At 48.2% G+C, this 19,345-nt stretch overlaps 1 pseudogene across 1 annotated transcript in view; it reads left to right on the top strand.

Moving 5' to 3' along the window:
* Positions 1 to 3,645: 3,645 nt before the first annotated feature.
* LOC311105033 (A disintegrin and metalloproteinase with thrombospondin motifs 2-like) overlaps positions 3,646 to 19,345 on the top strand; it is a 107,618-nt pseudogene continuing 91,918 nt past the window's right edge. Inside the window, exons 1-3 of the transcript in view lie at positions 3,646 to 3,718; positions 18,457 to 18,518; positions 19,070 to 19,241. The product of the transcript in view is annotated as an A disintegrin and metalloproteinase with thrombospondin motifs 2-like (transcript). The remainder of the gene's footprint in view (positions 3,719 to 18,456; positions 18,519 to 19,069; positions 19,242 to 19,345) is intronic.

Raw genomic sequence — 19,345 nt, 5'->3', positions numbered from 1 at the left:
CATTCTACCACTCTAAATTCCAAGCATCTGCCTCTAACCCTAGGAAGCTCTTTGCCACCTTCTCCTCCCTGCTGAATCCTCCTCCCCCCTCCTCCCTCTCTGTGGATGACTTCGTCAACCATTTTGAAAAGAAGGTTGACGACATCCGATCCTCGTTTGTTAAGTCAAATGACACTGATGGCCCTGCTCACACTGCCCTACCCTATGCTTTGACTTCTTTCTCCCCTCTCTCTCCAGATAAAATCTTGCGACTTGTGACGGCCGGCCGCCCAACAACCTGCCCGCTTGACCCTATCCCCTCCTCTCTTCTCCAGACCATCTCCGGTGACCTTCTCCCTTACCTCACCTCGCTCATCAACTCATCCTTGACCGCTGGCTATGTCCCTTCCGTCTTCAAGAGAGTGAGAGTTGCACCCCTTCTCAAAAAACCAACACTCGATCCCTCTGATGTCAACAACCACAGACCAGTATCCCTTCTTTCTTTTCTCTCCAAAAACTCTTGAGCGTGCCGTCTTTAGCCAACTCTCTTGCTATCTCTCTCAGAATGACCTTCTTGATCCAAACCAGTCAGGTTTCAAGACTGGTCATTCAACTGAGACTGCTCTTCTCTGTGTCACGGAGGCTCTCCGCACTGCTAAAGCTAACTCTCTCTCCTCTGCTCTTGTCCTTCTAGACCTGTCTGCTGCCTTTGATACTGTGAACCATCAGATCCTCCTCTCCACCCTCTCCGAGCTGGGCATCTCCGGCGCGGCTCACTCTTGGATTGCGTCCTACCTGACCGGTCGCTCCTACCAAGTGGCGTGGCGAGAATCTGTCTCCGCACCACGTGCTCTCACCACTGGTGTCCCCCAGGGCTCAGTTCTAGGCCCTCTCCTATTCTCGCTATACACCAAGTCACTTGGCTCTGTCATATCCTCACATGGCCTCTCCTATCATTGCTACGCAGACGACACACAACTAATCTTCTCCTTTCCCCCTTCTGATAACCAGGTGGCAAATCGCATCTCTGCATGTCTGGCAGACATATCAGTGTGGATGATGGATCACCACCTCAAGCTGAACCTCGGCAAGACGGAGCTGCTCTTCCTCCCGGGGAAGGACTGCCCGTTCCATGATCTCGCCATCACGGTTGACAACTCTGTTGTGTCCTCCTCCCAGAGTGCGAAGAGCCTTGGCGTGACCCTGGACAACACCCTGTCATTCTCCGCTAACATCAAGGCGGTGACCCGATCCTGTAGGTTCATGCTCTACAACATTCGGAGAGTACGACCCTGCCTTACACAGGAAGCGGCACAGGTCCTAATCCAGGCACTTGTCATCTCCCGTCTGGATTACTGCAACTCGCTGTTGGCTGGGCTCCCTGCCTGTGCCATTAAACCCCTACAACTCATCCAGAATGCCGCAGCCCGTCTGGTGTTCAACCTTCCCAAGTTCTCTCACGTCACCCCGCTCCTCCGCACACTCCATTGGCTTCCAGTTGAAGCTCGCATCTGCTACAAGACCATGGTGCTTGCCTACGGAGCTGTGAGGGGAACGGCACCTCCGTACCTTCAGGCTCTCATCAGTCCCTACACCCAAACGAGGGCATTGCGTACATCCACCTCTGGCCTGCTGGCCCCCCTACCTCTGCGGAAGCACAGTTCCCGCTCAGCCCAGTCAAAACTGTTCGCTGCTCTGGCACCCCAATGGTGGAACAAGCTCCCTCACGACGCCAGGACAGCGGAGTCACTCACCACTTTCCGGAGACACTTGAAACCCCACCTCTTTAAGGAATACCTGGGATAGGATAAAGTAATCCTTCTACCGCCCCTTACCCCCCCCCCCCCAAAAAAAAAAAAACTTGTAAAGTGGTTATCCCACTGGCTATAAGGTGAATGCACCAATTTGTAAGTCGCTCTGGATAAGAGCGTCTGCTAAATGACGTAAATGTAAAATGTAAATGTACAGTGTTATAATCATGTTCAATTGGGAAACTAAATAAACATAAATATTGGGTTGTAATTCTCTCTCTCTCCCTCTTGCTTTCTCTCTCCCTCTCTCTTCTTTCATACAAACACTAACACACAGACACACACACATACACACACACACACACACACACACACGGAGGAATCGATGCAGTGAACAAAAGGCCCAGCCTATCAACCGAGGCGTAGTCTGAGCCCAATTGATCCAGCAGTGAGTCTTATTGGAGCACACATGTATTTGGGCTGGAGGCCAGTGCACACGCACACACCCAGACACACACACACACAATATTTTATAGTGGCTTCGGCCCCGGTCCCTAATATATTTATACGAGACACCCATGGCACTGTTAGTGTGTGTTTGTGTTTGTGTGCTTGTGCATGTGTATGTGTGTGTACCTGGCAGTATCTGGGGAGGACCAATGAAACTGCTGCTTTAAGAGTCCCAGCCCTGCACTTAACCTGCGAACGATTTCACATTTAAATTAAGAGATATGGAAGGGAGAGAAGTGAGAGAAGAGAGGGAGAGAGGGATTGGTGATATAGGGTGGAGAAGAGAATTATCAAAAGGGTAACATCCAGAAGTTCAGAGCTCTTAGTTTCTGGACAGAATTCTATTGTGGCTGGTGATGGTGAGCTAATTAATGTTGAATTATTGATACAGAGCTCATTAATTATTCAGGGTGGATAATGTGTGAAGACCAATGATAAACACAGGTACATCTGCCCTGGTGGAGGTTAGAGAGGAGGGGAAGAGGAGGAGGAGAGGGAGGGGAGGAGGAGGAGGAGGAAATGGAGAGGAAGAGGAGATGAGGCGAGGAAGAGGAGGGGAAGATGAAGAGGAGAGGAGGAGGATGACTTGGCCTTTACTCTACTTCTGGTTTTGTGTTTCCACTTCTGTTTTCCCTCTTTCATCCACTCCACCACTCCTCCCTGTCCTCCGCCTCTCGTTCCCTCTCTTATCATCATATCTGTGTGATTATGAACTTTTTGTTGCTCTCCTTTTCTCTCCTTCTTCCCCTACCTCTTTGTATGTCTCTGTCTTTGGCTGTGTACCTCCTTTACTCTCCTCACACCCTCTTCTCTCTCTAACACACCTTTCTTTCCCTTCTTCCCTCCCTTCCTCCTTCCCTCTCTCCTCCCTCCCCCTCTCTCTGTCTATCTCCTGTTGCTATGGCATTAGCTGGCTGTATCTCTATAAGGCTGGCCTTGAGGGAGCTAGGGGACTAAGGAGCTAAGTATTGCTCTTTTCATTTAATTACACTCTCCCTCCATCACTCCTTCTCTCACTCTCTCTCCCCTCTCTCTCTCTGTCTCTCTCTCGGTCTCTCTGGTGTTTAGTGTTGTCACTTGGAGGATTGGTAGAGTAGGGGAGGGAAAGCATAACATGGCATCGCACTCCCTTCCTTCCCCTGACTGGCCCAACCTTACTCTGTTTAGCCATGTGGCTTCTTGCGCTCTCTCTCTTGATCTCCCTCTCACTCTCTCTCGCTCTCTCTCTCTCTTTTTCTCTCTGCCAATTTCTCTCTCTGCCAAGTTATCTATTTATTTGCCAGTTTTCTCTCTCTCTTTTCCTGACCCTCACTCCCACTGAGCCCTCCCTGACACACTCCCACCACACACACACACACACATAGTCTTTCTATCTCTCGCTCTCACACACACACCACATGTAGACATGCTGCAGTGTGAGCTGGGTGTGCAGTGTGTTGTGGCCTGGCCCAGGGTTGACATTGATTACCTTGGTGATGGTGAGGCTCCTCATTAGTGCTGCACTGCAGGAATCAGATAGTAATGAGAGACTAGCTCTGTCCTGAGGCACACACACACACACACACAGAGATGCACACACACACACACGCATGGATATACATGGCACGCACCTGCAAACATCCACTTGCACCACATCAAGTTGCACACACACATAGTCCAAGCTCACTCTTCTCTCTCTTGTCTACCAAACACTCTCCACTCTCTGACTCACCCACTACCACAGTAGATCATCCACTATCTGACTCACCCACTACCACAGTAGATCCTCCACTCTCTGACTCACCCACTACCACAGTAGATCCTCCACTATCTGACTCACCCACTACCACAGTAGATCCTCCACTCTCTGACTCACCCACTACCACAGTAGATCCTCCACTCTCTGACTCACCCACTACCACAGTAGATCCTCCACTCTCTGACTCACCCACTACCACAGTAGACATACACTACCACAGACACATACACACTACAATATCCCAGTGCTGTCATCTCCTTCCACAGAGTGGGGATGAGAGAAGGGAACAAAGAAGCTCTCTGTTTCTCAGCCCTCAGCGCACCGACCGACACTCTCATTGTCTCTCCAATCCCTCTCCTTTCCTCACCTCACCTCTCCTCTCCTCCTGACCTCTCCTCCTCTCCTCTCCTCTCCTATCCCAACCCCACCATCACTGACACTCTCTTGTTCTGGGAAGAGGGGACAGTAGCCCGGATTCCATCCCTTATTATTGGATGAATCTAATGTCTTGGCAGTAACCTGTAATACCAGGGCTTTCCTTTCAATGCTAGGTTTCAGTAAGGACATTATAACAGGTGAAGTGAGGTCTTGGTGGGTACTGTGAAGTCTGGTGTTGAGTGGTCTACTCTGCACTCCAGCTTTCATTCATTAAGAACCTTGTATCAAATTTCCATATTGTCATGAATTCAGGGCCCGGTGTAAAATGGCGTATTTATAGTGGCAGACGTGTATATTGGTGTAGACAGAAAATATGTTTCCTTATCTCCTCTCTTCTCTTTCTCTCAACTCCCCCTTTCCACCCAGAGACTCATTTATTCTCTAATTTACCCACTTTGATCTTCCTCTTCAGAAGCTGTGAAAAGAGATAGGTAGAGAAACATCTTACAATTCCAAGGTATACCAGGTCCTGTTTGCCTCCCTCCACAATCCTCTTCAATTCTGCCATGTTTTGACAGGTTCTAGTGAAAACTGAGATACTGAATATGAAAACACAAGAGGGAGAGGGCGAGGGGGAAGGAGAGAGGTAAAATAAACAGATGAGTGAGGTGGAGGCAGAAGTCAGCATTCCTGTCATCTAGAGATCATAGGCCTCAGAGAGAGAGAGAGAGAGAGAGAGAGAGAGAGAGAGAGAGAGAGAGAGAGAGAGAGAGAGAGAGAGAGAGAGAGAGAGAGAGAGAGAGAGAGAGAGAGAGAGAGAGAGAGAGAGAGAGAGAGAGAGAGAGAGAGAGAGAGGAACAGGTCCTGGTGCCATAAAAGCACAGCAGAGACACATGGCAGTATGCTACTCCCTCACACACTCCCATATGGAGAGACAAAGAGAGATGGATAGAGGTGTTGGATTGTAGTTTGAAATACTTACTATACTAGAAGTTAATGGTTACATGTATGAGAAATGTATAAGGTGGGGTCAATGGAGGTTGGATAAGAAGTATGGGTCTGGAAAGTTACTAAGTGAGGGAAAAGGCAATCACTTGGTTGATAAGGTTGGATAGCTGTGGATTAGTGAGGAATGTTGGCCGAGGTCAGGTCAGTTCAGATGAAGGGAGAAGGAACCGTTTTATTACACACATCACTTAACTTCCTGACTAGCAACAAAGATGTATTGGCTGTCTAAATGTGCAAGGAGGAGACTCAGCCTAATAGGAGAGTATAAATACTTGTGCTGGTGGAAACATGTCTTTGTCTTTTCAGCTGTTAGACCCATTGGGTGAATAAACTTGGTTTGAGCTTTGACTAGTTGTCTGTTAGTTTTTCACTCTGTTTGTCAGAACCGTACACAGGAAAGGAGGAGTGTTGCTAGTTATCACAGAGGAGAAGAGAGGGGGAGAGAAGAGAGGAGAAGAGAAGGGATAGAGGGGGATGTTTTCCCAGTTGGAGGGAGGTGGTGATGATGAACGGTTATAGTGTTATTCAAGTCCTCTAACTCTCTTCTTCTAGACATACTCCAGCATGTCAGAGGAGATGATACTACAGGATCAGATATCATGGTCATACTCAGCCCTCTCAATGTGTGTGTGTGGTTCTGCTACAGGTAGCCTTCCCCCAGTTGTTATAAAATTAACAGGCAAGTGAACATGATCTTGTCATCTTGCGGCTTCAAGGGTGGGATGTCTGTGTGTGTTTGTATGCGTGCATGTGTGAGTGTGTCTGTGCATTTCTGTTCCCAGGTCTGTATCAGGGGAGCAAAGGGCATCATCACAACTCCCTTTCTCAATTCCTCTGATTGGTTGTTGGTCCATCACCGCGACAATCTAAATATCTGTTAGCTCTGGCTGTCAACTGAGGGAGCAGGTGGGGGAGGGTCTTGGTTCCGCTCTGTTGCTAGGTTACAGGTATGCCTAATTGATGTGTAGATAGATAGAGTAAAGATAAGGATGAGGATGGTGGGGGGGGGGGGGGGGGGGGGGTCGTCTGTGTGAAAGTCAGTCTGTCAGTGTGACAGAGAGAGAGAGCATTCTAGTTGTGTACTCTTTTTACCCAGAGTTCTCAGGCTCACCAATTGTATGAGCACCAAAGAAAACACACACAAACAGGCTTTGGGATCCTCCCTTCCATGCAGCTGATCTGAGAGCAGTGATTGGTTTTTAATTCATTAGAGTGCTGCAGTATTAATCACTGTCTGTTTTCGACATCACTGTTCAGGGAACTGCCTTTCCACCACACTTCAATTGAAATCACTGAACAGTCAGTCACAGCTAATCGAGGTCATTCATCAACACACACACAAACACACAGATCAATGGTGGCCGGGTGCGTCCGGTGTAAGAGGGATTGATTAATCTCCTCCCCGGCCAGTCAGTATTCCGAGTTGGGCATGGTGTGTTAGCAGAGATAGGTGATAGGGATAGGGGATAGGGATAGGATATGGAGATAGGCGATATGGAGATTAGGGATTGGAGATGGAGATTGGGGATAGGGGATAGGCGATACGGGATAGGAGATAAGGATAGGAGATAAGGATACAGCTCGGAGCACACAGAGGCTACGTTTCGATAATCATAATCACTAACCAGACTCCATTGAGCAGTTACAATGCTGTCAGTGAGCACAGGGAGTTACTGTACCGATGCAACACTGTTGCTCACACACACATACAGACACATACGCGAACGCACGCACACACACACTCTCCTCATGTACCTCCATGCACATATAGAATCCCTGTTCTACCTCCATGCACCTATAGAAACACTGTTCTACCTCCACGCACCTATAGAAACCCTCTTCTACCTCCTTTTTTTCACCTTTATTTAACCAGGTAAGCCAGTTGAGAACAAGTTCTCATTTACAACTGCGACCTGGCCAAGATAAAGCAAAGCAGTGCGATAAAAACAACACCGAGTTACATATGGGGTAGAACAAAACATAATGTCAAAAATACAACAGAAAATATATATACAGTGTGTGCAGTCCATGCACCTATAGAAACCATGTTTTACCTCCATGCACCTATAGAAACCCTCTTCTACCTCCATGCACCTATAGAAACCCTGTTCTACCTCCACGCACCTATAGAAACCCTCTTCTACCTCCATGCACCTATAGAAACCCTGTTCTACCCCCATGCACCTATAGCAACCCTGTTCTACCTCCATGCACCTATAGAAACCCTCTTCTACCTCCATGCACCTATAGAAACCCTGTTCTACCGCCACGTACCTATAGAAACCCAGTTCTACCTTCATGCACCTATAGAAACCCTGTTCTACCTCCATGCACCTATAGAAACCCTGTTCTACAGCCATGCACCTATAGAAACCCAGTTCTACCTCCATGCACCTATAGAAACCCTGTTCTACCTCCATGCACCTATAGAAACCCTGTTCTACCTCCATGCACCTATAGAAACCCAGTTCTACAGCCATGCACCTATAGAAACCCAGTTATACCTCCATGCACCTATAGAAACCCTGTTCTACCTCCATGCACCTATAGAAACCCTCTTATACCTCCATGCACCTATAGAACCCCTGTTCTATCCAGAGCCTGTAGAGAATGGCACCCCTCACCTCCCTCAGCCTGTCTCTAATGAAAAGTTACTGCATTACATGATATTAACTTTGCCTTCGCTCTGACAACCCGGAGACACTGTGGGTGTCCCACATGGCTCATAGGTTAATAGGTCTCTGGTTAAAAGTAGTGCACTATATGGAGCAGGGTGCCATTTGGGACACACACAGTGTCTATCTCACAATATTGTAGATAAAGGAGCCACTGTGACTGTACAGGAGAATACCATACCTGCTGTTTTACACCTACTGGAGCTAGCTTCTCTATTCGATATACAGTTGAAGTCGGAAGTTTACATACACTTAGGTTGGAGACATTAAAACTAGTTTTTCAACCACTCCACAAATGTCTTGTTAACAAACTATAGTTTTGGCAAGTCAGTTAGGACATCTACTTTGTGCATGACACAAGTACAGACAGATTATTTCACTTATAATTCACTGTATCACAATTCCAGTGGGTCAGAAGTTTACATACACTAAGTTGACTGTGCCTTTAAACAGCTTGGAAAATTCCAGAAAATGATGTCATGGCTTTAGAAGCTTCTGATAGGCTAATTGACATCATTTGAGTCCTGTGGATGTATTTCAAGGCCTACCTTCAAACTCGGTGCCTCTTTGCTTGACATCATGGGAAAATCTAAAGAAATCAGCCAAGTCTGGTTCATCCTTGGGAGCAATTTCCAAACACCTGAAGGTACCACGTTCAAACGAGTCCTATATCGACATAACCTGAAAGGCCGCTCAGCAAGGAAGAAGCGACTGCTCCAAAACCGCCATAAAAAAGCCAGACTACGGTTTGCAACTGCACATGGGGACAAATATCGTACTTTTTGGAGAAATGTCCTCTGGTCTGATGAACAAAAATATAACTGTTTAGCCAAAATGACCATCGTTACATTTGGAAGAAAAAGGGGGATGCTTGCAAGCAAAGACTACCAACCCAACCGTGAAGCACGGGGTGGCAGCATCATGCTGTGGGGGTGCTTTGCTGCAGGAGAGACTGGTGCACTTCACAAAATAGATGGCATCATGAGGAAGGAAAATTATGTGGATATATTGAAGTAACATCTCAAGAAATCAGTCAGGAAGTTAAAGCTTGTTCGCAAATGGGTCTTCCAAATGGACAATGACCCCAAGCATACTTCCAAAGTTGTGGCAAAATGGCTTAAGGACAACAAAGTAAAGGTATTGGAGTGGCCATCACAAAGCCCTGACCTCAATCCTATAGAAAATGTGTGTGCAGAACTGAAAAAGTGTGTGCGAGCAAGGAGGCCTACAAACCTGACTCAGTTACACCAGCTCTGTCAGGAGGAATGGGCCAAAATTCACCCAACTTATTGTGGGAAGCCTGTGGAAGGCTACCCGACACCTTTGACCCAAGTTAAACAATTTAAAGGCAACGCTACCAAATACTAATATGTAAACTTCTGACCCAATGGGAATGTGATGAAAGAAATAAAAGCTGAAATAAATCATTCTCTCTACTATTATTCTGACATTTCACATTCTTAAAATAAAGTGGTGATCCTAACTGACCTAAAACAGGGAATTTTTACTAGGATTAAATGTCAGGAATTGTGAAAAACTGAGTTTAAATGTATTTGACTAAGGTGTATGTAAACTTCCGACTTCAACTGTACATATGTTTATATACCATTCTCCTGCATTGTCACCTTTCAGTATATGCTCATAGTAAAAGTCTCTTGTTATTGTAATCAGATACTTTATATTCCATTGATATTACTCCCAGGCTCATCATGCAGTCTCCTGTGGGTTGTCACACAGAGCGGTTTATTCTCACAGTACGTGAGTACAGGGTACTGCCTGCAGGAATATAGTCCATGTCAGAAATGGTTGTTTGTTCTTGTGTTCTGTATTTTCACCTCGTGAATGTGTCTCTCACTTTCTCTTTCATTTTTCCTATCTCTCATCGCCTCCTTCCTATCCGGGTCTCTATTTCTGTCACTACAGTATCCCTCCTCCTTCCCTCCATCCACCTCAACCCCTTGCGTCTTGGGAGTAGTCAGCGCTAGACTACCTCTGCAGACCTATTTGCTCTGTCAGACTGAAGCCAGCATTGTCAACTGGGATCAACTGAGGACTTTCCACAGGACTGTGCAGAAGAGTAGGACTGTACAGAACAGTAGAACTGTACAGAACAGTAGAACTGTGCAAAACAGTAGGATTGTACAGAACAGTAGGACTGTGCAGAACAGTAGGAGTGTGCAGAACAGTAGGACTGTACAGAACAGTAGGACTGTAAAAAAAGAGAGGGACAGAAAAAGAGGTGTAAAAACAGTAGAAAACTGTCCTAAAATCACTGCAGATAGGAAAGGAAAGACAGGAGCATTAGATCAGAGAAATACTCAACACAACCATGCACACACACACACATACACACACATCGTGACTCCTCCATGTCCACTGGGCCAGGAGAACATCTGGCTGGCCGGAACGCTGGCAGAACGCTAGTAGAACACCTGGAGAACACTAGTAGAGAACCTGGAGAACACTAGTAGAGCACCTAGTAGAACACTGGCAGAACGCAAGTAGAACGCTGGCAGAACGCTAGTAGAACGCTGGCAGAACGCTAGTAGAACGCTGGCAGAACGCTAGTAGAACGCTGGCAGAATGCTAGTAGAACGCTGGCAGAACGCTAGTATAACGCCTGGAGAACACTAGTAGAACGCTGGCAGAACGCTAGTAGAACGCTGGCAGAACGCTAGTAAAAAGAACGCTGGCAGAACGCTGGCAGAACGCTAGTAGAACGCTGGCAGAACGCCTGGAGAACACTAGTAGAACGCTGGCAGAATGCTAGTAGAACGCTGGCAGAACGCTAGTAGAACACCTGGGGAACACTAGTAGAGCACCTAGTAGAACGCTGGCAGAACGCTAGTAGAACGCTGGCAGAACACTAGTAGAACACCTGGCAGAACGCTAGTAGCACGCTGGCAGAACACTAGTAGAACACCTGGCAGAATGCTAGTAGAACACCTGGCAGAACGCTAGTAGAACGCTGGCAGAACGCTAGTAGAATGCTGGCAGAACGCTAGTAGAACGCTGGCAGAACGCTAGTAGAACACCTGAAGAACGCTAGTAGAACGCTGGCAGAAGGCTAGTAGAACGCTGGCAGAAGGCTAGTAGAACGCTGGCAGAAGGCTAGTAGAACGCTGGCAGAACGCTAGTAGAACGCTGGCAGAATGCTAGTAGAACACCTGGCAGAACGCTAGTAGAATGCCTGTAGAACACTAGAGGAAGGTGCAGAGGAGGAGGACGGAGTCACATTCCAGATGTGCTGACTACCTTCCATTTTTACCTTCCATCTTTCTCTCTCTTCTTTCCTCCTCTTACATCTACATTACTCTCTTTCTCTACCTCTCTCTTTCTCTACCTCTCTCTTTCTCTACCTCTCTCTTTCTCTACCTCTCTTTCTCTGCCACCCCAGTTTGTATATAATAATCTCTATTTCCTTAGTCTGTTTCACATGGGCCTACATCAACATCTCTTTACAGTATGCCTCACAGTTAAAAAAATATCTCTCTATCCTTATCAATTACTCCACAATATCCTTCTCCTTCCGGTCTCATATTTCATATTGCTTGTATTGTCTCTTTCTCGCTCTCTTTCTGATTCATAACACCTATAGACTGAGCGAGGTAGGTAGGTAGGTAGGTAGGTAGGTAGGTAGGGCGGGCGGGCGGGCGGGCGGGAGGGAGGGAGGGTGTGGTTTCATCCCCAATAAGATCTTACGTATTATGGATGAACGTCTATTTTTGTCGCATTCATTCTGCGTGGTTACAGGGTTAATTCCGCTTGGTTACAGGGTTAAAACAGAAACAACTCAAAGGTTAAATGTTTTCAGAGTGGTTAAGGTTAGGGCTATGGTTTGGGGAAGGCTTAAAATGAAATAATTAAAACCGACACACTATTACCATCAGGTGTCATCAATATTCACAGTATTCTCACTGCTTGCTAGAGCATTGTGAACTGCCCTAGTGCAGTGGTTAATGCAGTGCGCTCTGGCTCCGAGAATCATGAGTTCACGCCCAGTGCTGGGCAATTGTTTTTCTATATATTTTTTGTGAATGCTGAGGAAGGCATAAATCGACGTTCTCAGGACCTTTTCAAACATCCTAAATTGCCTGTTCATCCCAAGGAGCCTGTCTTCCCTGAGTACTGTCTCACTAACACTGTGCTCCCTCAACACACCCTGGAGGAAAACAGCTCTGCCCTGGGAGTCGCGCTAAAGAGGCTATATCCGATATTCTTAAAAGCTAACCTCAGGATATTTATCTAAGGAACATTAGCAGTCTTTCCTCTGCACCTGGAAACAACATAATGAAGGGCTGCATCCCAAATGGGACCTTATTCCCTATATAGTGCACTTATTTTGACCAGGGCCAGAGGGAGAGGAGGATGAAGATGGAGGGAGACAGGGAGATGGTGACAGAGGAGAACTAAGGAGGGAGAAGCGAGGAGGTGAGAAGAGGAGGAGGAAGGGAGGGGTAGTAATGGAGAAGGAGTCTCCATGCGCTGGTTGAGCTGCCGAGGGTCAGAGAGAGGAAGACACAGCACTAATGTTTAGTAGTAGTAGGCCATTGTGTGTACTTGAGGACTTATTCTTAGAGGTTTCTTGGAGGTCACAAGGGGGTTCCATATATTTTTCTAGGGTTGGGCAGGGGTTTGTAGACTGATGTCTGCTCAGTGGCATACAGCCTCCAGCTACAGTAGAGTCAGTGAGTGAGGCAACTAGGTTAAATGGTCCATTTGGTAATGAGGTCCATACAGAATGTAGCTTGTAAGTGTTTGAACAGGAGGCACTGCCACATTGTTTGTGTGTGTGTATGTATGTCTGTGTGTGTGTCCATATGTGTGTGTGTGTGTCCATATATGAGTGTGTGTATGTGCGTACGTGAGCTCCTGTGTATGTCCTGGAGCGTCGGTGGCACTCTGTGTGATGAACAGGACAGGATGACAGGGCCAGGGTTGCATCACTAAGTCCCACAGGGCCTAAATCACAGTGGCATCTGCCACCAGCACCAGACCTGACAGCACAGCACAAGACAGCACAGGACAGCACAGGACAGGACAGCACTGGACAGCACAGCACAGGACAGCACAGGACAGCACGGGACAGGACAATACAAGACAGCACAGGACAGCACAGGACAGGACAGCACAGGACAGGATAGGACAGGACAGCACATGACAGCAGAGCACAGGACAGCACAGCACAGGACAGCACAGGACATCACAGCACAGGACAGCACTGGACAGGACTGGACAGCACAGCACAGGACATCACATGACAGCACAGCACAGGACAGCACAGGACAGGACAGGACAGGACAGACAGGATAGGACAGGACAGGACAGCACGGGACAGGACAGCACAGCACAGGACAGCAGAGGACAACACAGCACAGGACAGCACAGGACTTCACAAGACAGCACAGGACAGCACAGCACAGGACAGTACTGGACAGCACAGGACAGCACAGCACAGCACAGTACAGGACAGCACGGGACAGGACAGGACAGCACAGCACAGGACAGCACAGGACAGCACAGCACAGGATAGCACAGCAGAGTACAGGATAGGACAGGACAGCACGGGAAAGGACATCACAGGACAGGACAGCACGGGACAGGACAGCACAGCATAGGATAGCACAGGACAGCACAGGATAGGACAGGACAGGACAGCACGGGACAGGACATCACAGGACAGGACAGCACGGGACAGAACAGCACAGCACAGGACAGCACAGGACATCAAAGGATAGCACAGCACAGCACAGGACAGGACAGCACAGGACAGCACAGGACAGGACATCACAGGACAGCACAGCACAGGACAGCACTGGACAGCACAGCACAGGACAGCACAGGACAGCACAGGACAGGACAGCACAGCACAGGACAGCACAGGACAGGACATCACAGCACAGCACAGGACAGCACAGGACAGCACAGGATATCACAGGACAGCAATGGACAGCACATGACAGGACAGCACAGGACAGTACAGCACAGGACAGTACAGCACGGGACAGGACATCACAGGACAGCACAGGACAGCACAGCACAGCACAGGACAGGACAGCACAGCACAGCACAGCACAGCACAGGACAGGACAGCACGGGACCGGACAGCACAGGACAGCACGGGACAGGACAGCACAGGACAGCACAGGACAGGACAGGACAGCACAGGACAGCACAGGACAGGACAGGACAGCACAGGACAGGACAGGACAGCACAGGACAGCACAGGATAGGACAGCACAGGACAGCACAGGACAGCACAGCACAGCACAGGACAGCACAGCACAGGACAGGACATCACAGGACAGCACAGGACAGCACAGTACAGGACAGCACAGGACAGGACATCACAGGACAGCACAGGACAGCAGAGCACAGGACAGCACTGGACAGCATAAGACAGGACAGCACAGCACAGGACAAGACAGCACAGGACAGCACGGGACAGGACAGTACAGCACAGCACAGGACAGCACGGGACAGGACAGCACAGGAACAACTGCAGAGGGAACAAAGGACAGAATACCACACTGTACTGTAGACCTGGAGTGTGTGTGTGTGTGTGTGTGTGTGTGTGTGTGTGTGTGTGAGAGATTGTGTTTATGTTTGATAATAAATGTTTACCATGTGTTATAAGTAAAGGCTTTATTATTATGCCTAGTCCTCATCCTCCTGTAGCATATCCCACATTTACATAATTGGGCAATCTCCTCTCCCTGCTGGAAATTACAAGTAAAACAATTTAATTAATCTGTTTTTATACTTAACATTAATTACTGCTCTCTCTCCTACCCCCCTCTCTCTCCCTATCCCTGCCCCTCCCTCCCCCTCTCCCTCCCCCTCTCTTGCCCCTCTCTCTTTTCCCTCCTCTCCCTCTCCCCTCCCTCCCCCCTCTCTCCCCCTCTCTCTCCCCATCTCTCCCTCTCCCTCCCCCCTCCCTCCCCCTCTCTCGCCCCCTCTCTTCCCCTCCCCTCCCCCTCTCTACCCCTCTCTCCCCCTCCTTCCAGTCTCTCTCTTCCCCTCTCTCCCCCTCCCTCCCTCTCTCTCCCCCTCTCTCCCTCTTCCCCCCCTCCCCCTCTCTCCCCCCTCTCTCGCCTGCTCTCTCCCTCTCCCTCCCCCCTCTCTCCCTCTTCCCCCCCTCCCCCTCTCTCCCCCCTCTCTCGCATGCTCTCTCCCTCTCCCTCCCCCCTCTCTCCCCTCTCTCCCCCTTTCTCTCTCTCGCTCTCCTTCCCCATCTTTTTCTGTCTATCTGTTTCTGTCTCTCTATCTCCCTCTTTCTCTCTCTCCCTATTTCTCTCTCTCATTAATGAGCTTGAATGTCATGAGTATCTTCTCACAGCACTGTGATTGTAAATCGCCAATAAGGGGGAAGAGATCACCAGATATATACCCAAATATTGGTCCCACAGATCCTAGCTGAGGGTGTGGTATGTAAAGTATGGTGGTATCACTTTGATCCCCGACCACAGCATCCTCCATATCACCCCCTACTGTTACCCCTGACCAGGACACTTAGACTCAGCTCTGGCTACACTACTGACAGTAGGACTTTATACACTGAGTGTTCAAAACATTATGAACACCTGCTCTTTCCACGACAGAGACTGACCAGGAGAATCCAGGTGAAAGATAATGATCCCTTATTGATGTCACGTATTAAATCCACTTCAGTGTAGATGAAGGGGAGGAGGCAGGTTAAGTAAGGATTTTTAAGCCTTGAGACAACTGAGACATGGATTGTGTATGTGTGCCATTCAGAGGGTGAATGGGCAAGATGAAATATTTAAGTGCCTTTGAACGGGGTATGGTAGTAGCTGCCAGGCACACCGGTTTGAGTGTGTCAAGAACTGTAACGCTGCTGGGTTTTTCACGGTCAACATGTTTCTATGTGTATCAAGAATGGTCCACCACCCAAAGGACATCCAGCCAACGGCTGGCCAGTGGTCGAAAATATATATATTTTTAATTAAATTTTATTTAGCAGACGCTCTTATCCAGAGCGACTTACAGTTAGTGAGTGCATACATTTTTCATACTGGCCCGCCATGGGAATCGAACCCACAACCCTGGCGTTGCAAACGCCATGCTCTACCAACTGAGCTACACGAGACCAATGTACCACCCATAATACCACGGATAATTGATGAAAGAGGACAAAGGAGGCTGACAAGAATTGTGCAGAGCAACAGACGGGCTACAGTTAGTCAACTGCCAGTCCAGTACAACATTGGTGCCCAAAGACCCATAAAAGAATGCACAACTTGTTGTACCTTTACACAAAAGGGGTATGGCAGCTGACGACCTTATAGAGTTCCAATTCTTTCAGCAAAAAACAAGAAAATGCGTTTGCAGTGGGCTAAGGAACGAAAACACTGGACACTGGAGAATTGGAAAAACATTGCCTGGTCTGATGAATCCCGGTTCCTGCTGTTTCACGCTGATGGGAGGACTAGGGTATGGAGAATAACATTTTAAAATCTTCTCTCTGCCCCATGGCAAAATGTTTAGAATTGCAGGAAACAAACTTTAAACTTACATTTTTTCTCTTCGCTGTCACGAGGGGGGGGGGGGGGGGGGTTATGGATGTGGGTACGCAGACCCATAAGACACTGTGGCCCCTCATGATGAGTTCCGTTTTTTTGTGGCCCCCACTCCCATCAAAGTTGCCCCTCCCTGGTCTAGATGAATCAGACTTGTAATAATGAGTGTTCCTCTGATTTTTATGTAGCGTCCATATACATTCCATTGATAAAGGGTGATAAAGTGTCTGTAATAAATAGTTGGTGTGAGATGGAGATCCTCTATCAGGGAAGGTATTTTACCAGTAGTGTTTTCTAACCTTAAATGGTTATATTTAATCATATTTTCCGTCATTCTTAATAATTCTTTATGCTCTGATATTGAATGGAAGAGAGAGCTATTCCAGACAATTGTCCAATAAACTCCCATAATTCTCCACTTTTCCATACCTGCTTCCTTGTTTCATGTTTCCTTGTTCCTGTATCTATAGAGACCTTTGATGTTTTATTATCTTCTTTTAGACTGGAGATGTCCAGTTCTCTCTCTCCCACCCTCCTCCCTCTCTCTTTCCCTCCTCCCTCTCTCTGATCGATCTGACCATGTCTCCCAGTCCCACATGTCATATTGTTCTTTGACACGGCTCTCCTCTCCCGTCTGCTTGGTATTCCGGAGCGGGAAGCCATGCACCAGCACAGATCCATCAGCTCCGATCGGAATGCCGCACCACGGCTCAGAGAGAACGGAGGGATGAGTGGAGAGAGAGAGAGAGAGAGAGAGAGAGAGAGAGAGAGAGAGAGAGAGAGAGAGAGAGAGAGAGAGAGAGAGAGAGAGAGAGAGAGAGAGAGAGAGAGAGAGAGAGAGAGAGAGAGAGAGAGAGAGAGAGAGAGAGAGAGAGAGAGAGAGAGAGAGAGAGAGAGAGAGAGAGAGAGAGAGAGCGCAAGAGAGAGAGAGAGAGAAGAGAGCGCAAGAGAGAGAGCGCAAGAGAGAGAGCGCAAGAGAGAGAGCGCAAGAGAGAGAGCGCAAGAGAGAGAGCGCAAGAGAGAGAGAGCAAGAGAGAGAGAGCAAGAGAGAAAGAGAGGGAGGGAGATAGATAGAGATAAAGCAAGAGAGGGAGAGGGAGAGGGAGAGAGTGAGAGTGAGAGTGAGAGTGAGAGTGAGAGTGAGAGTGAGAGTGAGAGAGAGAGAGAGAGAGTGAGAGCTCAGGGGAGAACCCCTCACAAAGACACTAAGTCAGTGAGCAGACACTAAGCTACAGTGACTGGCACCACTGACGGGGATCCTAATATTACTGCTGATTCACTGACAATACTCTGCACTGACATGGATCCTAACAATAGATATTTGAAAGAAAATTTGGACCTCAGAGCCAGTTCACTGCTTTTTATTTAATTCCCCCCTGTAATCAGGGACTGATTTAGACCTGGGACACCAGGTGGGTGCAATTAATTATCAGGTAGAACAGAAAACCAGCAATACTCCGGACCTCGTAGGGTAAGATTTGAACACCCCTGACCTATAGTAACTCCCTGATGTATGGAGCGAGATGTAGTCCAGAGGTGTACTGTACTGTACTGTAGAGAAGAGTCAATAGGAGTTAAAGTAGAGGTGAGACATTGCTGCAAAAGGAACCACTAAAGCAGACCTTCAGTGCAGCTCTCGGTATGAAGCATTGGAATAACAGCACACTCACTGAAAACTTACCCCAGCTCTTTGCCAAGCAACAATGACTCTAATTTTCTCTCTCCCCAACTTCACTACTCCTGCGTTAGGATCATTTACCATCCCTTCTTCGTTCTGTCAGAAGGAGGAGGGAAGGCTACAGTAAGCGGATCAGGTGCAGGACTGTTTGTGTCTCTCTCTTTTTTATGTCTTTCTGTTATTTATTTTCCCTCTAAAGCCCCAGAATCCTCCTCTTCAGTTCTCCCCCATGGCTTCGCTCCTCGGCAGTTGGTTGCCGTGGTAATTACCAGTTGTCTAAACAGGCAGATGGAGTTAGAGAGAGTGACGGGCAATTTTCCGAGCTCCTGTTTTTTTCTGTGTGTGTGTCAGAGTGGGGAGCGGGGAAGGGGGAATTACCTGACAGGGAGTGTAAGAGCAGGATCCGTCCTGGACAAGCTTATTTCCTCCCACGGTGGCTCTGATACCAGGTCACTCTCTCTCTCTCTTCTGTCCTTGGAAGTGTGCCCTATCCCCTGGTCCCCACAACCCCCAGGAGAGGAGAAGTGAGGATTTGGCCAGTTACAGGATTTTAGCTGCAGGGGAAAGTTTAAAAACAGGGATGACTTGTGGATGAGTGGATAAGCCCCTGACCATGCTTATTATGTCATGATTATTATGCATTGTACTAAGATGGACTAACTGAGAGTCCTCTCTCCCTCCCTCCTCTCTCTCTCTCTTTCTCCCCCTCCCTCCATCCCTCCCCCCCTCCCTCCCCTCCTCTCTCTTTCTCTCTCCCTCCCTCCTCTATCTCTCTCTCGCCCTCTCTCTCCATCTCTCTCTTTCTCTCCCAGGCTGGTATGATCAGGACGGAAGAGGAGGAGTTCTTCATCGAGCCGGTGGAGAGGGGGGATGGAGTGATGGGGGAGGAGGAGGGAGGAGGAGGGCGTCAACACATCGTCTACCGTTCCTCCTCCGTGAAGAAAATGTCCGTCAGCGGCCCCGCTGCAGGCTACCACTCTAGAGGTCTGTGATTGGTTCACCTACTTCCTGCTTATCAATGTGGCATAGGACATACTTCACCACAGACTAGCACTCCAAACCTGTGTTCGCACAGTACATGGTTGTGT

Source organism: Coregonus lavaretus (genome assembly GCF_964263955.1).
Source record: "Coregonus lavaretus genome assembly, chromosome: 29".
In the NCBI taxonomy this organism is placed as follows: Eukaryota; Metazoa; Chordata; class Actinopteri; order Salmoniformes; family Salmonidae; genus Coregonus; species Coregonus lavaretus.
Note: the sequence above shows the minus strand (reverse complement) of the source record. Positions and strands in the feature narration are given on the sequence as shown.